Source organism: Plectrocnemia conspersa, unplaced genomic scaffold (genome assembly GCF_051122295.1).
Source record: "Plectrocnemia conspersa isolate PC_06_02 unplaced genomic scaffold, ASM5112229v1 ptg000014l, whole genome shotgun sequence".
Lineage (NCBI taxonomy): Eukaryota > Metazoa > Arthropoda > Insecta > Trichoptera > Polycentropodidae > Plectrocnemia > Plectrocnemia conspersa.
Genome location: NW_028277178.1, coordinates 30,939,482 through 30,960,448, shown reverse-complemented (window position 1 = coordinate 30,960,448; position 20,967 = coordinate 30,939,482).

Genomic DNA, 20,967 nt, shown 5'->3' with positions numbered 1-20,967 from the left:
CGACCATTTTGAACTAACGAAAACATCTCGAAAGTAAAGCCAAACAACAATATAAAAATAAATTTCGTGACCAAGCAATAGCATTATTAATTTGAAATATTGCCCAGAATACTTAATAGCAAATTTGACCCAAAACATTAAGCTTTCCTAAATTATTTTGTTTCTAAAGAACGTGCGATAGACAAAACATTTCACTCTGTGTATAATACGATTGTTATTCTACCCTTTAGTTACTGATCACCGGAGAGTTTTTATTTTAAGGCGTGAATACAGTTTATCTAAAACTATTATTAAAAAATATGTGACACTTTATGACATTAGAGAAAGAGGGGGGAAGGACATTTGGATCATCTTGAATTTGGCTAGAAAAATGCATGTCTTTTAATCCTTTGGGTACTGACTTAATTTAAACACATTAGGTAATTGGTTAGTACATACTTGTAAATGAGTTAATTTTACGTTTTATTCGATACTTATTTCCGTTGTTTTTTTTATATATTTTAATTTTATATTGTATTTACATTAAATTATTGATCAAATTTATTATACTACTTTTTTATGTAGTTTGTTTTTATTTTATTAAATATTAGTCATTTATTTTACATATTTTTTATGTATTATTCGGCTTTTGTTGATTTTTTTAACATCAATTCAGAAGCTCTCAATATTTTTTTTATGAATATATTAGAAAATAATCTTTCTAATGTTTATTTGTATTATTTTCCATAGAAATCGCTTATATTAAATCAAATTAAAAAAATAATATATAAATAAATGTAATACTTTTAATTTATTATATCTTCAGTTGTATATGTGAATATATAACTACCGATTACCGTAAATGTACGGCGATTCCATTCAAAGAATTATTAAAATACTATGAATCTTAATAAAATCGATATAAAAAAACACTGACTAGCCAAATCCCCCCCCCCTCCCCCTCAAAAAAGCTGAATTGACGTCCCTAATTTTAATTTTTTTTTGTTATCCTCAAAAAAAAACAACAACATAAAAAACAGTCTTAAACTATCCCAATGTCATTTCAGTGAAATCATTTTGGAAACATTTTCACCGGTAGATATAAGTGAAAATATATTGATTTCAACGTTTCAATATGTAGTAATATATACATTATTTATTTACATGCGATTAAAAAATGTTACAGTGAATTTAAATAAAGTCCAAATATATTTTCAGTAGTTAATATACATATATTTCTATCAGCGAAAATATAATATAACTGATCATATGCTGCTCTAAAATGTCTATGAAACTCAATTTAACAGCTGCGAAACGTCTATTTTCTGTTCAAACCCAAACCTAAGGTACATGAATTAACCAAACCCTACTAGTCTAATACAAGTTTAAAAACTTTCATCATTATTTATGGCAAGAGATGCAATTTTTTGTACGGAAAAGTTTTTAATTTGTATTCTGATTTAATTGTTATTAGACAGTATTTTATGACTTATTATATTTGACCAACAAAAATATTAGCACTATTTTTATTTTCTGAAACATTTTTTGAAAATTTAGTCACTCTGTACTTATTTCTAATGACACCCGTCAAATTGACGGATTTCGCAAATAATAATACACAAAAAGACTAAATACATAACCAATAGTTTGCCATAGGAAATTTTTAAAATATAAAGGCTTTTAATTAGATTTTAGTAAGGAAAATGTGGGTATTGTAATGTTGCGTTGTTAATGTGGATATTTGTTTCTATTTTTTTGATATTGAAAAAGCATTTGACAAAGTACACTACCACAAGATATTAAAATGTACAGTTGATATTGGACTAGAAGACAGTGGAGGTAAATGAATACTTGACCACAAACAGACAATCTTTTCTTTATAACATACATTTGAAGACGATGCTTAATGAAGTACTTAAAGAATAATAAAACAATAAAAAAATAATTATGATCTGTCAAGCAATTGCTAACATTCGATAAGACGACCAGATGGTCAAGAAAGCAAAACCAGGATTAAGATGGCACGATATATGTAAACTGTTGCATTCAAAGCCACACTGAAAGCAAATGTACAATGAAAGTAAATGATTGAGATTAAAAACTGTATGTGGTTGTATTTAAAATCAATATTTAAATATAAAATAAAAATATAAATGGTAATAGCAGATCATTAGAGCTGAGATAAAATATAATATATTGTTAAGAACTGTCAGTGGCATTTTGACATCAGTTTGCGACGAAAATTTAATATTATAATATTTTATTGTGTTTGAAGAAGCCTCAGCATAATACCCTCATAAGAATTGTTAATGTGCAATGTCGCAGTTCACTTGGCACGTTCTCGACGCTAAGGTCTTGAGAAAATATTTTCGCGAAAGGCGTACGCTCGTACACTGGAAAGCTATTTCAATGATTGGAATGTAATATAAAATCCGGCCTGTGTTAGATCGTATCGTTCCGCTTTCGGTTAAATTTAATCTCGTATGCACTGGAAACATTTCTCTGCGGCTAAGGCTTTTCCAAGTTTTTCGATTAAATGAAAATTCTTCTTATCCGTATGGCAATTCCGTTAAAAGCATTTCGTGTTGTTAAAATATTTTTCTTTCTATATTGTTTTGCTATAAATAAATCGAATGTAAATACGTCCTCGAATGACAATATAAAAATATCGTATTTTAATAAGTTACCACTGTGCTTGTAACTTATTAAAATACCAAACATGGTATTTTAATAAGTTACACAGCAAACAAAATATTTGTTTTATATTCTTGCATAAAAGTAGAGATCGTTCATTATACGCTATGGGGTTAAATCATTTTTATGTTTATGAAAGTAATAAGAAATACGCTAGCTCAGGAATTTTCCATCCCATACAATGTCGCAAGGTTTAATACACCATATAATTTTTTTATGATACACTAAAAGAAGTTTGTCGTACATAACATCGAACGCTAATTTTGGCTTATATAGTAAGAATTCGACGGAAAATAACGATCGTTATCATTCGAAGCTATGGTTAATTAGTTGGTATACTTTTTTATGACCGTTATTTTGGCACGAAATAGTTTGGTTTATTTTTCTTTTAGTGTTATCACATCTGAAACGGTTTAATGTTCCCATATTCTCAAATCATTATATGTAGCTATTACACTTATAATATATAATAAATTATTGAATTTAAAGCTTCCTTAGATATTCAGTGTTTTATTTAAGCTAAATATAATAAACAGCTATAATATACCATAGAAACGAAAATGATGCGGTCAAAATGTCTGTGCTTTAAGAGATAAGATCTAAACTTAACCCTTGGTCTCCAAGCTCATTAGGTATTTGAGAAACTTTAAAGAACATGCGAGCTATTCAAACCATTTATATAATGATTATTACAGTGGATCGAAATCTTCGCTGATATTAAAAAAAGAGCTTGAATTAAATAAAAAAATTTACGTTTTAATAAATTAGCAAAATAAATTTATATATAAAATACCAGACATTACTTTTCAATGATAATTAAACATATTTATTTATTAATTGCTTGTATTTTATATCTTGCAACATTACAAAAGTTGTATGAAATCAAAGAATTCTATTTTATTATTTATAAACTCATTAAGGCTAACAATTAATAGATGCAACTATAAATTATCTAGATAGATTTTATTTTGCTTACTCATCACGATAAATAAAATCAAAGTAAATTTGATTAAAAATAGAATAACATACTAATTACTAATTTCGATTTTCCAGAGATACATTAAAAACGCTATTCGAACTTAGGTTTTTTGGGTACTATCCATATATCAGGTTTTATTAAACTATTTTTGTCACGTCGTTCTTAAAGAAGATGACAAACTCTAAATATTATATTTATGTTCACTTTAAGAAAGCATTTAACACACTTTGTCATGAACTTATTCGTTAAAAATTAAGGTAATTTAAGAGTAGTGTAGATACTTTTAGGCAATTTGAGAATCACGATTGCGTCCCTTATTCATACCTGTCGCGCCTAAAATGTCAGCGCCCGTTACACTAGTCATTTACTCAATGAATTTGCTAGACCATTGTGTCCAAAGATGGGCTTTAATAATTATTATATTTAACTTATTTATAGGTAATTTTTACATAATATTTAATAACAAAAAAAATATTTTTAATAAACTAGATTTATGTATATTTCTACCACAATAATTTTTTCGTGTGTTTTTATTTTTCACGTATGCATTTATGTTGAAAATATTAACATATGTCGAATGCGTCTTTAGTAGAGACTCTAATCTAAATATTGTAACATTCGAATATAAAATAAATTTGCCTGTTGTTTAAATATATTATACATTATTAAATTTTTCCTCAATTAAACTATATTTTAATTATTTGGATTTGTAGTTGTACAGTAACGTAAAATAGAATATTTAGGGCGTCAACAATATATTGGGACGGGTGAGTCCTTGTGTTTTAGTGTTTTTACGATAAGCAAATTAATATATTAAAATTATCCCACGCTCTGAGTCAAAGTAAAACAAAAGTGGTTTTGAAATATTTCTTTGCTGTATTTTTCCATCTTAGTTTGGTTTCATCACAAAATTAAATCTTGTCTATAAAATTTAAAGGTTGTGAATTTTTTCAATAGCTTGTATTTAATTTTAAATAGATTTTAAATCAATATAAATTATTTATCTATAATATTTTTTAGAGCTAACCGACTATTAGTCACTAGAACACATTTCTGAAAATAAAAACCACTTTGACAAAAACTAAATGAGCCTTTTTGGAAGCAGGAATAATTAAAATGCATCTTTATACTTATTAAGGGTTAATGACATTTACTGCTCTATTATTTTAAAAATAAAAATAATATTATATGACAAAATGATGAATCAATATTCATTAATAAAGCTATATTTCTCGATTCTTTACAACTTTAAATATTTTATCGTTTATTTAAATAGACAATTAACTCTAATATATGTATATGTTTTTATGATTAATTTATTTTTAGTTTGTGCTGCTATATTTTAATAATTAATTTTTATTTTGCATCATATATAATTCACATCTGTAATAAAAGTGTGTTGCTAAGCTATATGTTTGCATGTGAGTGTATGTTTAAATATGAGCTGATGTGTAGCATATGTAAATGTATTTATAAAAGTATTTCAATAACTGTTTTGTACATTATAAAGGCCATAATGCTACCTTACTGCCATAACCTATTAATTTATAATAGTAAGATTTTGAAAAAAAATATAAGTATAAAATACATAATATCGTTCAACAAATTGATTAGCCTTTTTAGGTGAAATATATATAAAATTTTATTTTTTTAGTGAAATGTCTCGTATTTTAGCTCATTATACTTTGATGTTTTTTTATAAATAAAATATCAGCTTATGGTAAAATTTATGATTTTTAGCAAGTAGTTAAGAAATACATTTTAGTGGTCCACAGCAATCTATTTAGTTTTAAATCCATTTAATGAATTGCACGATAGACTAGTAGTAAAATCTGTAACTATTCAAAAAATACCTGGGTTCGAATTCCATATAATTTTTAGTGTTTTTTTTAAATTTCTATCGATCCTTGGAACATAGTAATTATATAATTATCCATTTAAATGACTAGCTAAAATCTACTTTTATTACTGGACCAAAAAGACATTGCAAAAGAGAGCTACATACTTATAATATTTCTCAAAATTATTCATAATAAAAAACGCAATGATTGGAAGGATGGTAAAAGTATTATAAAAATTATGCATTTAAAAAAAATCTTTACAAAAACCTATCTTTTCCTATTTTACTAAGTCAATGCAAATACTTTCGTGATTTGAATAAAAATAAAAAAGATGAACACTTACATCCCCTATATGTTTCATGATCATTTTTAAGAACGTGGCATCTCTAAGAGAAAAAAATATAAATATAAGTGTATATCTAGCTATGGTATATTTAAAAAATTTCCTGCGTTTTAAAAAATACATTAATACCATGTCGCACCCCTTTTTCCGGTGTAACACTTCCGAGTGACAAAGGAAGCCATTATTTATGTCCGAATAATCACAACAATAGGCTGCCACCCGTTTAAGCCAACCCCTTCGTTATTATTGTCGGTGGCTCACATTCAACCGGGGGTCCATAAATATAAAATAGTGACCTTGCCAATGGTTTGGGAACAATGCAAGACCCGCTTTAATGTCACCTGCCATGTCCATATCTGGGACGGTTTAGAGCGCTCTCGCTCCGGGGCCAAAGTGTCCAATATATCAGGTGTAATGTTAAAAATATACAGGGGGACACGGGGTAATATCCACAAATCAGGTGCTGGTAACGGGGGCGTTCTTAGTGTAAAACAATAATGGTGTATGGTGTAATGCCTCTCGTGCAGCGGCAGCATTTTGGAGCGTTTTAAGGATTGCTCTTTTGGGAACAGTCAAACTAACGACTACCTATTTGCAAAGCTTTGCGGTAACGAGCCTAAGAAAATTTCATCCAACCATATAAAGCCGGGTGTGTATTAAAATAAAAATGTTTTTATTAAGGCGTGTTCAGATTATTATAATTACACTTTATTAATAAATTAATATAAGGTTGTCATTAATACATGTATAAAATATTTACTTTTACTAATTGTCATTACATGGCTTCATAGATATTAGTAAGTTTTAGAAGAGAGGTTTTAAAATCTCTTTTTATGGAGGATACTATAGAAATGAATTAACAAATAACTGTTCACAGTACATTAGAATTATTTTTGTTTTCTTGATGAACTCTTGCGCTTATTTATATTTGATTACTTGTTCGTTTGAACAACGAAAAAAGTAAGCAATTTAATATTAGCATGTAAATCTGTACTCTAAACAATATTTTAATGAATGCAAAATAATTCTCTGTGTTTACTAAAGGTCAACAAAAAGTGATATTTTGCAAACTTTTTGTAAGGAATCGCATTGTAACAGCTGTAATTTACAACCAACAATTTCAAAGGCTTGCTAAAGCAGTTTGTAATATATGATCAAATCGTTATTATTGGATAATTCTATAATTTACGAATTCATAATTTTTTTTGTGGAACTAGATTAATACGTGCTTCAGCATTAATCATATTTTACAAATATAGCTTCTACATATTTTTATGTTTTTCTCACTTTTTATTTTTACCAGAAAAAAAAATTTTCCTGGTGAATCCACTGTGGTATAATTTATTTAATCACAATAATTAATCCTTAAATGAATGGTGTTGCAAATCTGCAACAATTTATTTAAGCGCTTATAACTCAGTCTACGTTCAATAAAGGAACTCTATTGCATAATGTTACATATGTGTAACAAACGCCGAGCCATTTTGTATTTAAATTATATTCGATAGAAGTCTCTGTACGCGTGATAATGCCATTTTTAAAAAAAAATTGTTGAGTGCAAATGTGTCACATTTTTAGGAATTTTAACATTTGTTTTCATTAATGATAGTAGATATAAAACAAAATAAAATAAATTTATATACTTCATAAAGGTAAGTCTACCATTGTTTATTTATTTTTGTAATAATTGCATAAAATAAACAAAACATGCAGTTGTAGACATTGGCTCATATTGATCAAGAGGAACCGATGCAAAATGCCGAAATGCAATGGAATTTTACAAACAATGTGTGAAAAATGTGGTGTGGTCTTATGTTTTATTAAGAAGAAAAATTGTTTTAAGAATTTCCACTTGTAAATATTTTTTGTATATTTTTAATTTTAATATACTGATGTTGCATATTTACAACAAGCATTTTTTTATAAATATAAGCCACAAATAAGCCTATTTATTTTTGCGGTCATTTTCAGCATAATTTTAGTACAAAAATATTTTTATTTTTTGATTTGGAAAAATCATGCATTTAAGGGTTAAGCTTCTTACCTATTTTTTATATATAATTTATTTAGGGTAAACTTTGTACAGGTTTCAGATGTTGGGACCACTACCTGAATATATGCAAAATGCAATAAAAAAAAACATGTTACTCTATCCTTGTAGATATTATTTAGTAAATAATTCGCTATTATAATTCACACAAATCCAATGGTTCTTAAAATATTTTTAATCGCACGGAATTTACTATTATTGTTTTAATTAATTTGATATATAAAACACTTAATATATTGATGTATGTACATTACAATTACTTACATGTTTTTGAAAAAAATACCAAGTATATAAATTTACTTTAATCGATCAATAAATTAAAATTAAATAGCAGTCAATGCTGGTAAGGCCAACGAGCTTTGATTTTAACAATTCAAGGTGTAAAAATATGCTTAAGATTCTCAAAAACAATTAAATTATTTTTGATACTCATATTTGATCCTTGTTATAGATAGCTACTAATAATCTCAATATGTATATAATATATTTATGATAATTTTGCCGCATTCGAAACCAATGAAATCGACTTAATAATAAATTGGTCGTTGTCTCCCAGCCATTTACACAATTTAAATTCTATTATCTACACTACCGCATTTTCCATTCTTGGTTTCTCAGACTCATTCAAAATTTACATATTGCGAAACTTCCTAACACAACTGTCCTCAAAATCTCATTGGATCTAAGGTACCCGCGAAAAGTAGTTCCCAAGTGTGCGCTAAGCTTAATGAGTAAATTCAGAGCTTTTTCGGCCTACTTCCACTCATATTTGTCTCAGTATGAAACTAATTATATATAAAACTATTTAATAAAAATAACAACTAAGCTTTCATATTTATATTTAAAATTTAACCTAATCTAATCTAAGAAAAATAATTAAAATTAATAATTGTTAGTTTCGTATTTTTTTGATAACTTAATATTTTATATTTCATTTTTGATTGTGTATTACTAGAGATACGTGATTATTGCGTTTTGCAATAAGTGCGACATAGATGCGATATTTGCCAAAAATAATGAATAGTTAAGAATAAAGCAAATTCATTTTAAAAACATTTTTTATTATCCTTAATTTATTTGGGATAAACCCAGTACCTGTTACAGATGTAGGGACTACTACCTAAAAAATTACCACTCAAAAATTCAATGACAATGAAAGAATGTCTCAATGTGTTAATTAATAATAAAATGCCACATTTTCGATGTGTACTCAAAATCAGTTTGGTGAAAAAATGTATTTATTCAATAGTTTAAATTATTTAATTATTATATTAGCAAACTTAAATAGGCATTTTTGACGATATTTAACGAAAAATAAAATTACCTTATGTAGCATTTTTAATGATATCTTACCCACATCTCTCAGAAACATTATTTCCTAGTTCAGTTATAACTCGTTTGAAATCATAGCTCAAACATGTCAAATATTTTAATTAGTACACAAAAAATGTAGCCAAAGGAAAATTAATTAAATTGTATGAGTCTGATACAATAACATTGAAAATTTAATGTAAATATGTAAGCGAAACATATTATAAATTCATTATTTTACTTAATAATTTTAAAGGGTCATCTTACCCGTTTTCCTATTTATTTTGGGATCAAATTATACTAATAAAATATTCTCTTCAACATAATATTAGTGGCATTTTGCTTGTGAAAACCCACGAGCTACTCCTTGCAACCAAAGATAACATTAAAATCTAAATAATATATACCCATAAAAGCTTATCCAAACCCAAGTCACATTTAAAATTTATTATTACACATTAAAAATAGATTTAATTAGGCCTGGTCAATTTACCGTAAAACTTGTTTTTTATCAAATAAAATAATTAAAAATTTTTTTTTAAATTAAGCTTTTAAACACTTTTTGCATACGACATTTTTCAGTAGGATATCATTTTGCAAAGTTATGACACTTTTAATTTTTACATTGGCCGCCATTTTGAAAAAAAAATTATATATTTTTTTCATACAAAACGAAAAGGGGGTGCTCGGTATTTCTATACGATACTAAAAATGTAATTTTTAATCTTTAAAACCAAGCAGTTAACTCTTCTGAAAGTCTCAAAATGGCTCGTATGGGGGTCCGATCGAACTGATACATCGCTTGTTTTGAAGCAAAAAACTATTTTTTTTATATTTTATTTGGATGTGGTTTAGGCTTTTAAAAGTTTCATGTATCGCGATCTTTTCGATAAAATTTAAACCTACTGAGTTACGAGTGTTTAAATTTTTATACTTGTCGCCTTTTTGCAAAAAATTGACACAATCGATTTTTTTTAACAAACATATCAGGGTGCTTAAGAATTCTATACTATTACAAAAATTCAACTTTAAATATGAATAAATAAGCTCACACTGACCTTAACTATTTTGCAAGTCTTATGACCGTATGTATCGACTCATAACACTAAACGTGTTTTGGAAAAAAAAAACTTTTTTTTTTATTTTAATTTTTTTTAAACAGTATCATAAGTCTATTCGAAAGCTCTATTTTGTATCAAACATTCAAGTCTAAATCTTTAAAAGAAACCAAATACTAATTGCCACGAAAATAAAACATGTTGTTGTCCTACAAATAACGTATATGCAGATCATTTTCTTAGCAAATATAATTTAGTCGTCACAATTTAGTGCAGTTAACGCACATATTAAAAAATTAGCATAACAACTTTAACCTCTAAATGAGGAAATATTATCATATGTTAAAAATTTCTACGATTTAAAAATATTCAATGAAGATATTTAACTCAGTTTTGACGTCCTTTAACTTTTTACAAATTTTCTAAAAGCAGGAGCTACAATTTTGCTAGAAAAATAAAAACCTCTTGAATATGTTTAAGATCTCATAAAAAATGTTTAAGCGACGCTATTGACTTTTATTTCACTACCCTCAGAACTAAACCTTTAAAATACTACAATAATATTATTTGAGGTATTAACACTAAAATGTATACTAGGTAAAACCATTACTTTTTTACTCGTTTTGAGTAATTTAATACAGACTTATTTTAATAAATGTTTAGGTTATCTTATTTAATCTTAAATATTGGAAAATTTCCTGTAATTATATTTTAATAAAAATAGTTTAATATTCAAAGTAATACATCATAATCATTCTAACACACAAGTTTTGGGTATAAGAATGATTATTAATAAGAATAAACTATTTATCTCCAAATATATTATCAAAAAACAAACGCGTTGTTCATATGATTTACGTTAAATTTTTGCTGAAGTCTTAAATGTTTCGCATTGTTTTCCAAATAAGAGTAATAACAATTATAAACTTTTTAATGAACTCGTGAAAGGTAGCGTCTGTTAAAAAAGCGTAATATCATTTTATCAAAAGATATTTGTTGAAAAGAAAATTAGAGTCCATTGTGTAAATAAGGTTTTTTTATAAGACATCATACAATGCGTTTGACATTCTGCTTGAATTAATTAAAACAAAGTATATTTTACAACCTAGTATACAGCGTGTTGAATGTTAAATTGCGCGCACACAAGCACCAATCCATTATTATTATGCTCTATCATGAAATGCAGCAGCAGCCAACAGCTCCGTTTCTAAAAGGAAATAAAAAAAAGGATAAAGGAAACCGCGCCGGAAACGCAATTTCGCAAGGGGAAATGAGAGGAGAGCGGAAGCTGGAAGAATCCGTATGATAGTTTGCGATGTCCCTGTGGTATAATTAAGCGCATAATAGACAAGTGGTGGTCCCACGACGACCTCGATTCGGGGGCTGAATATTAAATAGCGAGCCACCACTATTTACACACCACTAGTTTTAATCTAGACTTTGTAGACCGAAACTTTTCTTCCAGACCTTACATTATCATATAAATATTTTTATTTATTTTTTGTGTTACGTACATATAGTATAAACTTAAGAATACTTTATTTTTTAAGTTTGAATTTATTTTGTAATAATGACCGGGGAATGACGCGGACGAAAACCGCGTTGCTAATTCACTAGATCCTGCCAATATAGCAGCATATTACTTAATGTCGAAAAAACTGGCAAGATATTAATTTTTTTTTAAATGTTGTCAATCTTTGAGCGATTTCAGACATAATAGAAGTATAAATATTTGACAGCGAAGAACATTACAATATATGAATACTCAAAGCTTGTTTTGTTGACTGAAAGTTTAAACATATGGCTAATCGCATATATAATAAAAATATATGTATATACATATATATTTAATGGACATTATAAAAACATGTATCTACTAAGCACTAGTAGTAATTAGGCTCCTTTTATGTTTTAAGTATTTTTTTTTATTAATAAACGTAAAGTAAGTGCTTGTTTTCAAATTACTTCGTTTTATTATTACTAAGTAAATAGGGTTTAAAAGTAAATCTCTTAAGAACAAGTGTAAAATATTATCTGTTTACTTCAACAACTTTGCATTTAACTGTAAAATATTAGGCGAATTGTGTGATTTTTAAATGTTTTTTAAATTATTTAATGAGGTTAGATAGTAAAATCAAATACTATACGAAAATCTGTATAGAAATAGTAAATCTTTGTACAAGACTTAAAAGTTTAAAATTAAATATTGTAAGATTATTACTATATGTATTTATATAGATGATCAAGTCATAAGTATTATATATGAATTTTTAATTTTTTTTTAATATGATTTTACCATGGATTAAATACTTTTAAATGTCTCTTAAAAGTATTGTTTAGCTGTATTTCTTTTTTCATAGATTTATGTTATTATAAATTTGATCAAAATATGCACAAGGTTTAGTTTGTTATTGCTACATATGTATATGTATATTTAAAAACAAGTTAATGATATTCAAGTAATATAAAATCTGTTAAGTGATAAAATATGTTTCTTTGCACAATTTCAATAAATCTAATCGAATTATCGATATGTAGATACGTTTGCTGAAAAACCCGTCATTTGCGATAAAACGCTAAAAGCGCTATTCGCCTGAAAATATATTCGCTGGCAGAGTTTGACACATGTCACGCTAAATTGGTGGACAGATTGCTTTCAGAGACAAATCGAACGAGCTTTTCCATTCCGAATAAATATTCGCTCACATCAAAAGCTTTTTTTCCCAGTAGTTGTGTTGATCGTAAACATATACTAGCACACACCCCTCGAGCGCTCAAATTTCAGACACTTTTCAATCAGGTTGCTTTTTATGGACAATTCAATCCAAGTTCTGGTTTTCTGCGTGAAATATAGGCAAGCAATTATTTTTAATGGTAGACATGGGACTTCATAGACGAAACCCTTATCATCCGTTTTTCATCTCTAATCTTAAAGATATTTTTCCATTCAATCGTTCCAGTGAGCAACCCTCCTTCATAACTTTTCTTCCAAAAACGCTCCTTTCCTAAAAAAAGATAAATACTACCATTTCATTTTCCAGTCGATTGAATGCACGAAAATTCAGGTAATAAATGTTAAGTGAAAACTTCAGCTCCAACTATACTATACGAACTGAACACGAAGTATGCATTGAAATTGGCTTTTAAATATAAATCTTAAGATCTGTTTTTTTTTTTAAATATTTAATATGCTTAAAATTGTTTAACTTTACCTTCAATTTAAAAACCAAATTCTGAAGAGAGTGAGAAAAAGATAATTTTAGCGCAGTAAGATTCAACAACAAACCAAGGAAAAAAAAGGTTCCACCAAAGCTTCCGAATGAAAATCCCATTACGTCCTTATCTCTTTTCTCAATTCTTATGATAAGACGAAGGTTTCCTTATTTTCACAATAGACGGCGCGCAAAGAGAGGGAGAAAATGTCTTTTCAGATAACATTGAAAGTTAATCCTATTTTCAATGCGTTTAACCTTGTAATATTGCTTTCGTGAAAAAGTCTGCTGAAAGCTTGATTTCGCCGAAAAAGTTTACCTCATGCAGTCGCCGGAAAATACGTACTTATATTTTATATTTAATTTGTAAGTCAGGGAAAACATTTTTAAGCTTATTTCACTCTGAATACTATACACACAATATATGTATATAGTATTATATTTGGAATATATTTGTTGTCGCAAAAGTGTCGAGGAAAACCTGACATCGTTAATGATTGATTGTTGGCTATTAGTCTTTTGGGAATTAACAAACACCATTCGTTATATATTTGTCATAATACAATATATTTTTAGAGATGTTTCGAGCTTTTTGCTTCCTTTAATAATTATTATATAACATACTTAGAAAAAAACTATAAAAATATATTTGCTTTTTCAGTTATTAATATGTTTTTATATTATAGCTTGCATGCCAATTACAGTTATGTAATTATAAAGACGAGCTTTTATTTATAATTAATCAGCAAAGTATTTACTTTTAAATGATTTATTATATATTTTGTCAGTAACTTTTATTAAATTAAATATTCTAAAAAAGTTGATTATACTATTAAGTTACATGTAAAAAATAATCAACGAGACAAATATGTTTTGAGAGATTATGGTTCTGAGAAACCCTTTCTGATTAAGTGAAAAGGATATAAATGGTTTTGCTCTTATTGTATCTTAAGTCGATAATTAGAGTGAATAGTGCAGGTTAAAAAAGATTTAATATTGTTTTATTCAATAAAATATCAAAGTACCTATGTTGTATAAAAATTGTGTCTCCATCAGCAACCAAAGATCCTAAAATGTTATAAAAACATATGTTATTTTTTTTTTATCAATGATTTTATACATAATACGAATTGTCGTGATCGTTATTTTCTCAATAAGTGGGGTTTCAAAAATGTTTTATTTATTAAAATAAGATGGATACTTGTTAACCAAGTATCCATCTCTAAATTTTTTTAGGTTCTGGTAATATACCGGTCTATTTACTTCGTTTTCAGTTTAGTGTTTCAATTTTTTAGAAAGTTCGTATCCTTAACGTAATTTTTGTCAGCTATGATATTTTAGTTTTTAACTGTGGAATTTATGTGTATTTAATTTTAGCGATTTAGCTATTTTCCATAACGAATTATTTACTGGTTTAAGATTTTTAAAATTACGTGACTACGTTTCGTTTTTGTTCTGAATTTTATCGGGAATATCTCCAGTCAGTCAAAGGCCTGATAATATGGCGTTGAATATATTATGAAAATTCAATTTAAAAGTAATTTCGCGTTGTTGATTTTTATTGTTAAAAATCTAAAATCTGTATAAATATTAGCATATTATTTTTGTAATATAACTCTAATACAGTATTTTAGATGAAAACAATAGTTTATCACGAATTATATTTTTTTCAAAATGGCAGTCATATCTAGCTTGGAAAATTGTAAGCTTCGATTACTCTCACGTTCGCTCCACGTTCCATACCTCTCGTTATACTTGCAACACTTATATCGCAGGGTGCATTGCAAAGCCACCGATCGGTGAATGTGTGATCAATTAAATGTAGTCGTAGTTCATTCGCAGCGCCAGAGGTAGTCGAACAATGGTAGTCTGGCATGCTCGAGATATCCTATTTGCTATGCGGGATCAGACGGGCTCTGGCAGTTCGCTCATTTGTTCCGCTTTATATTCCGTGGCCGATGCGCTCGACTACCATCCACTAACCATAATGCCAATTGTATAGTACTCCTTTATAATACACCAACCTCTTATACATGTGTGGTCATGCCTTCACATGTGGTGCTCTGGTGTATTGTATGATGTATATGTGAGTCGTGCTGATAACCCCATATGATACCCCATCAACTTGAGCGTCTGTTTGGGTCAGCAAAAGGATGTCTTTGTGTAATTGAATAGTATACGTAGTAAATAAACGCGTGACCCTTAATCTTAATTAAAAACGTACATTAATAATAATAAATTAAAAATATTGAACAAATTAAGCAAAAATAAATTCAAAATTTATTTTTAGAAAAAAATTAGGATATTGACAAATGAGGCAGTGATCGGTAATACAAATAATTCACTAAAATGTGAAAAAAGCATTGTTTATATTTTTATTTTGCTTTTATTTTTAATTTGAAACATTTTTACTCTTTCTACTTTTTTCTTTAAAATAATTTTTAACGAAGATACGATTTCTTAATTTTTTTGAATAGCCACAATTTTGAAACAAAATAGTGGATATAGCTGGCTAACAAATATATCTAAAATGTTTACAAGTTCTATTTTTTGGCAAAAAAATTATGCTGATATAATAAAAGCAGCGGAAGTTATCGCGTCTTTAATTTTTTTTGAACCCATTATTTTGAGGTAAAATATGTTTTTATAAGGAATTAAGTTAGGCTGAGTTAGGTTGTGCTATCGTACCCCAACCTAGCCTAACTCAAAAGATTTTTGTTTGAGGAAAATATAAATTTGTGTACACATGTTCTTAATTTTAACCTTTAGGGACATATAGAGACGGTCACCAGGGCGGTGCAACGGGTGCAAGGTACCCAGGCGGCTTATAATGAGGGGGTTCAATTTTTTTTGAACTTGATATGAAAATTAATATTTTGAATTGTTTTTTTGCATTGAAACTTACAACTTATATTATGGAGCCTGGGTACCCTGCACTTGTGGCACCGCCCTTGTAACTGCCCTAATATGTAAATAAGATAACTTTTTTCTCTAAAATGATTCTTAACGAAGATACGATTTTTTAATTTTTTTGGAATAGCCACCATTTTGAAACGAATTAGTGGATATACCTGGCTAACAAATATATCCAAGATGTTTACATGTTCTATTTTTTTGACAAAAAAATTATGCTAATATAATAAGAGCAACAGAAGTTATCGCGTCCTTAATTTTTGTAAAATTCCATATATAAACCTATTATTTTCAGGGAAAATATGTTTTTATAAAGAATCGAGTTAGGCCAAGTTAGGTTGTGCTATCGCACCCCAACCTAGCCTAACTCAAAAGATTTTTGTTTGAGGAAAATATAAATTTATGTTCACATGTTCTCAATTTATACCTTTAGGGACATTTGGAGACGGTCACCAGGGCGGTGCAACGAGTGCAAGGTACCCAGGCAGCTAATTATAAGGGGGTCCAATTTTTTTTACAAAAATATTTTTTTGAACTTTTTATGAAAATTAATATTTTGAATTGTTTTTTTGCATTAAAACATGCAACTTATATTATTGAGCTTGGGTACTATGCACTTGTTGCACTGCTTTTATAAATGCCCCAAAAAGTAGATAAATTCATTTAATTAAGTTTGTTTTTATTTATTCACTAGCGGACCCAGCAATGCTTTGCTACTGCTAAAGAATTAAATAAAAACAATATTTTTTGATTTAAAATTATTTATCCGATTAAAATGACACATAAATTAAAAAGTATTGAATACTTTTTTTTTGTTTCACTGTTGTTTTGTTTTTGATGGTGTTTTCTTTTTTTCTTCCACGTATATCTTGCAATGATTGATCTAATGCAATTGATATTTGTGCGACGATCAATATTTTCCTGTTCTGGTTGCATTTTTATACAACAACAACAACAACAAAAAACAACATTAAATCGAATATTATAAATAAAATTTAACAAGTGAATATTAAAAAAATTATTATTTCAAATAATATACTTTTGAAATCAGAGCTCAGCTTTGCTCGACTGGCTAAATGGTTTTGTGTTTGATTTAATTAATAACTGGCTAAATGGTTCTGTGTTTGACCTATGTGAAGATGAAATTGTATGATGTCATTATGCCAGGAATTTGAGATACATTGAGCATCTAAACTCAATTTATAGGGTACAAAAATATACGATGGCGACGATCATATGACGTAACATATCATGATATGACATGTTAAAATTATCAAGAGGGTGTTTTAGCCCGAAGACACTATGAAAACAACAGCGTTACCTGTCGCATTTCATTCAACTCTCCGTCCTCTTATATTTAATAGATATAACTGAAGCTGGGGACAGCTTTTATTATTAGCGAATTTTTTTATATATAAAAAAATGAAATCCGTTGCCGGAAGTCGTATGGTCGTAGGCATAAATTGTAAAAAAATATATATCTGCAAAATATAGCTATCTGGAAGCTCATTAAATTGAAAACAATCTAAGTTATTTATTGTAAATTTATTAAAGAATGTTTGAAAGCGTAGCAATTTGAAAGCGTGGCTAACAAAATTTGTTTTAAAATGTCTGATTTTTATAATTAAGTAATTATACTAAAAAATACAAGCGTTAAGAATTTATTTGTTCCACTTCAAAATTTTATTGAAAAGCTACGATTTTTTTTTTATAAACATTGTTTATCTCAAAAATATTTAAATAAATTTAATATTACTAAATATCAATATTCTGTCGTTTCTCTGCAGAGCACAACTTAATCTGTTGATTAATATAAAGTAGTAAAAGCCTCTAAATTAAGATTTTCTTTGATAACTATTTACAATAGTATTTGCCGTTGTCATATAAGTTCTGTTTCATTAAGTATCACTGTATTATACATTTTTGCAACGATTTAAAAAATAATCAATATTATGAACACTTGAACGTTTATAAGAGAAAAATTATTAAAACTAAATTTATATATTTTATAGCAGTAAAATGATTTAGTATTATGAAAATATTTTGAGTCATATTACGAACTGTTTTATAAATTTTGAAGAAGTACCTGTAAACCTTTAGTGAATAATGCCTATTAGATCACACTGAAAAAGAATAAAGGCAATAAAAATTCAAGTTGATCTGTTTTGATTTCATATTCAAAGGCTAACCTAATTACCTTTAAATCACTCTCTCATTATACTTCTTTAAACAGCAAAAAAACGATATTAATATACGTTATGGTCACATGGCTTAGGTCTTAAAACAATATCAGCATTTTACGTAATTTTATGTTATTTGCTTTATATAAAAAAATGTTTAATGAAACGTTTTTTATTTGAACTCACCCGAATAAAAATATTTTTCACAAACAAACATCCCCCATTTTACACGTCTCTTTGAGGTTATACCAAAAAATATTTTTTTTCATATGAAGCATACAAAAAGAAAAATTGTAAAAATATTTCTGGCACCTTTAAATTATAATAAATATTATCAAATAATATAAAGCAAATTTATTAAATATTATAAAACAATTTTTATAAATAGTTTTACAAATAAACAGTGAACAAAATAGCATGATGAATTTAAGATAGTGTTATTGTTTTTAAAAACATGTATTTATTTTATTTTAGCTTAATTTGTTTGAAAGAAATTGGAAACGCTACTACGAATTGATCGATTTTCCTCTCTTCCTCGAAAGATAAAAATGTCAGATTTAAAAAACATCAACGCTTTTATAAATTTAAGCTTTTATTTATAGCTTGTGCGTATCTCTTTGATCGTGACCTCCCCACGGCTTTATTTTTGCATGTCTCCTTTCGCTGAATAAAAGCTCGCTCGAGAAGCATGGCAATGATCTCGAGCAAGGGGTGGTGGAGCTAAACAAGACAAATGACGTCATCAATAAGTATTACCCTTCAGAAAAGGACGTAGGTTTCAGAGTGAGAAATTGCGACCGTAGAAAACTCTTTGATGCGACGAAAGAATATTGAAGGTTTCTAAATTTATTTAACATTAATTGGTATACATTTAAATTATATTTTAAAACTTCTTGAACACCATGACATAGTTTATATATTTTTTATGTAAAGTAATACACAAATCTTTATATTCTTTAACAAAAAATTGTATAAATAACCTCTAAATTATATAAAATATTTTATTTTTAATATCGCTATAACAAATGAGTTTTGTGATTTCATAAAATTGTAAAAAATACATCTTTAGCTTTAAATTTATTACATGGTTAAAAATATATACACCGCGCAGTTACCAAGTTTGTGCTTTCAACCGTACATGGCAACAGCCTTTGAATAAATGACTGCGATTTGTTCAGCTGCTCGTCTGCCAAACGGTGAGGATCCACGAAAGCGAAGTGATCCATCACAATTCAAGACCCTGGATGATCCATCATCTCACTTTTCTTAAGACGTTCACCTCGGCAATTATTTAAAATCGGGCGGGCACCAGATAGATAAGGGAATTTTGTAAGCTGCTCAGGCGATTCATCTCTAAGATGGAATTTTCATAAATGATTATAAATGATATGACATTTTTAATAAAAATATTATTTCCTGTACTAATAAATTAGGGATATTTTTTTAATAAAATATATACGTCATGTGTACTATTTTTTTTAGTATATTTACATTTCATTCAACACATTACATTAAGCATCTGTATAATCTTCATATCCTTAAGGCTTATCCCTAGTTCTTTCGTATACTTTTTTTGGCTTATTATGCAAATATTTATGCAGAACCTGTTTTATATATAAGAGAGCTCAATGCGATAAAAATTCAATAAAAACGATACAAACACACAAAATTTACTTATGCCAAATAATTCATAAAAACATGGTGTCGCAAAAAACTTTTTCTGAATTGAAACTCAAATAAATTAAGTGTAATCCATCATTTAAAAGTATTTAAAGTAAATACGTTGTAAATATAACATGTAGAGCAAAGAAAGAAGGTTAATGGCCAATGAGCACGCGGTCGGGATCGGCGATATCTTTTCTGACCGCTTAATACGACGCCCTTGACTTTGATTTTGATGTTCTTGGAAACGACCTAGTAAATACAACATATAACACTGTCCATAAAGAAACGTGTCACTGCTTTGGTTTTTTAAATTTTAAATAATATTAAATTTTTTTTTAATATTCGCCCTATATATTTTTTTGCATAAATCAAACACTTATTGTTCTACAGTAAAAGTGTTTTTTACCCGTTAGCTTAATGCATTCCCGTGTTGTTTTTATATTTAGTTGATGGTATACATTAAGTCCTCTTTCCGTATCTGTGTCCAAAGGATACAAACATACTCAAAGAGAGCTTAGCTTTGGATTTTTGACCTTAAGCCGGACCAGGATTTGACGTAGAGAGAGAAGCAGTTGTATATTCGATATCGTTATAGTATATCGTTGGTAGTCTGCTTCTCTTAGCTTTAAATTTTGTATAAGCAAAGATGGTCCTGGTTTAATTATTAATCATGCTGTTTGGCTGGTGAATTAAGCAAAAGTTATTATTTTGGCTCTGTGTATCCGCATTTATACGCATTGAG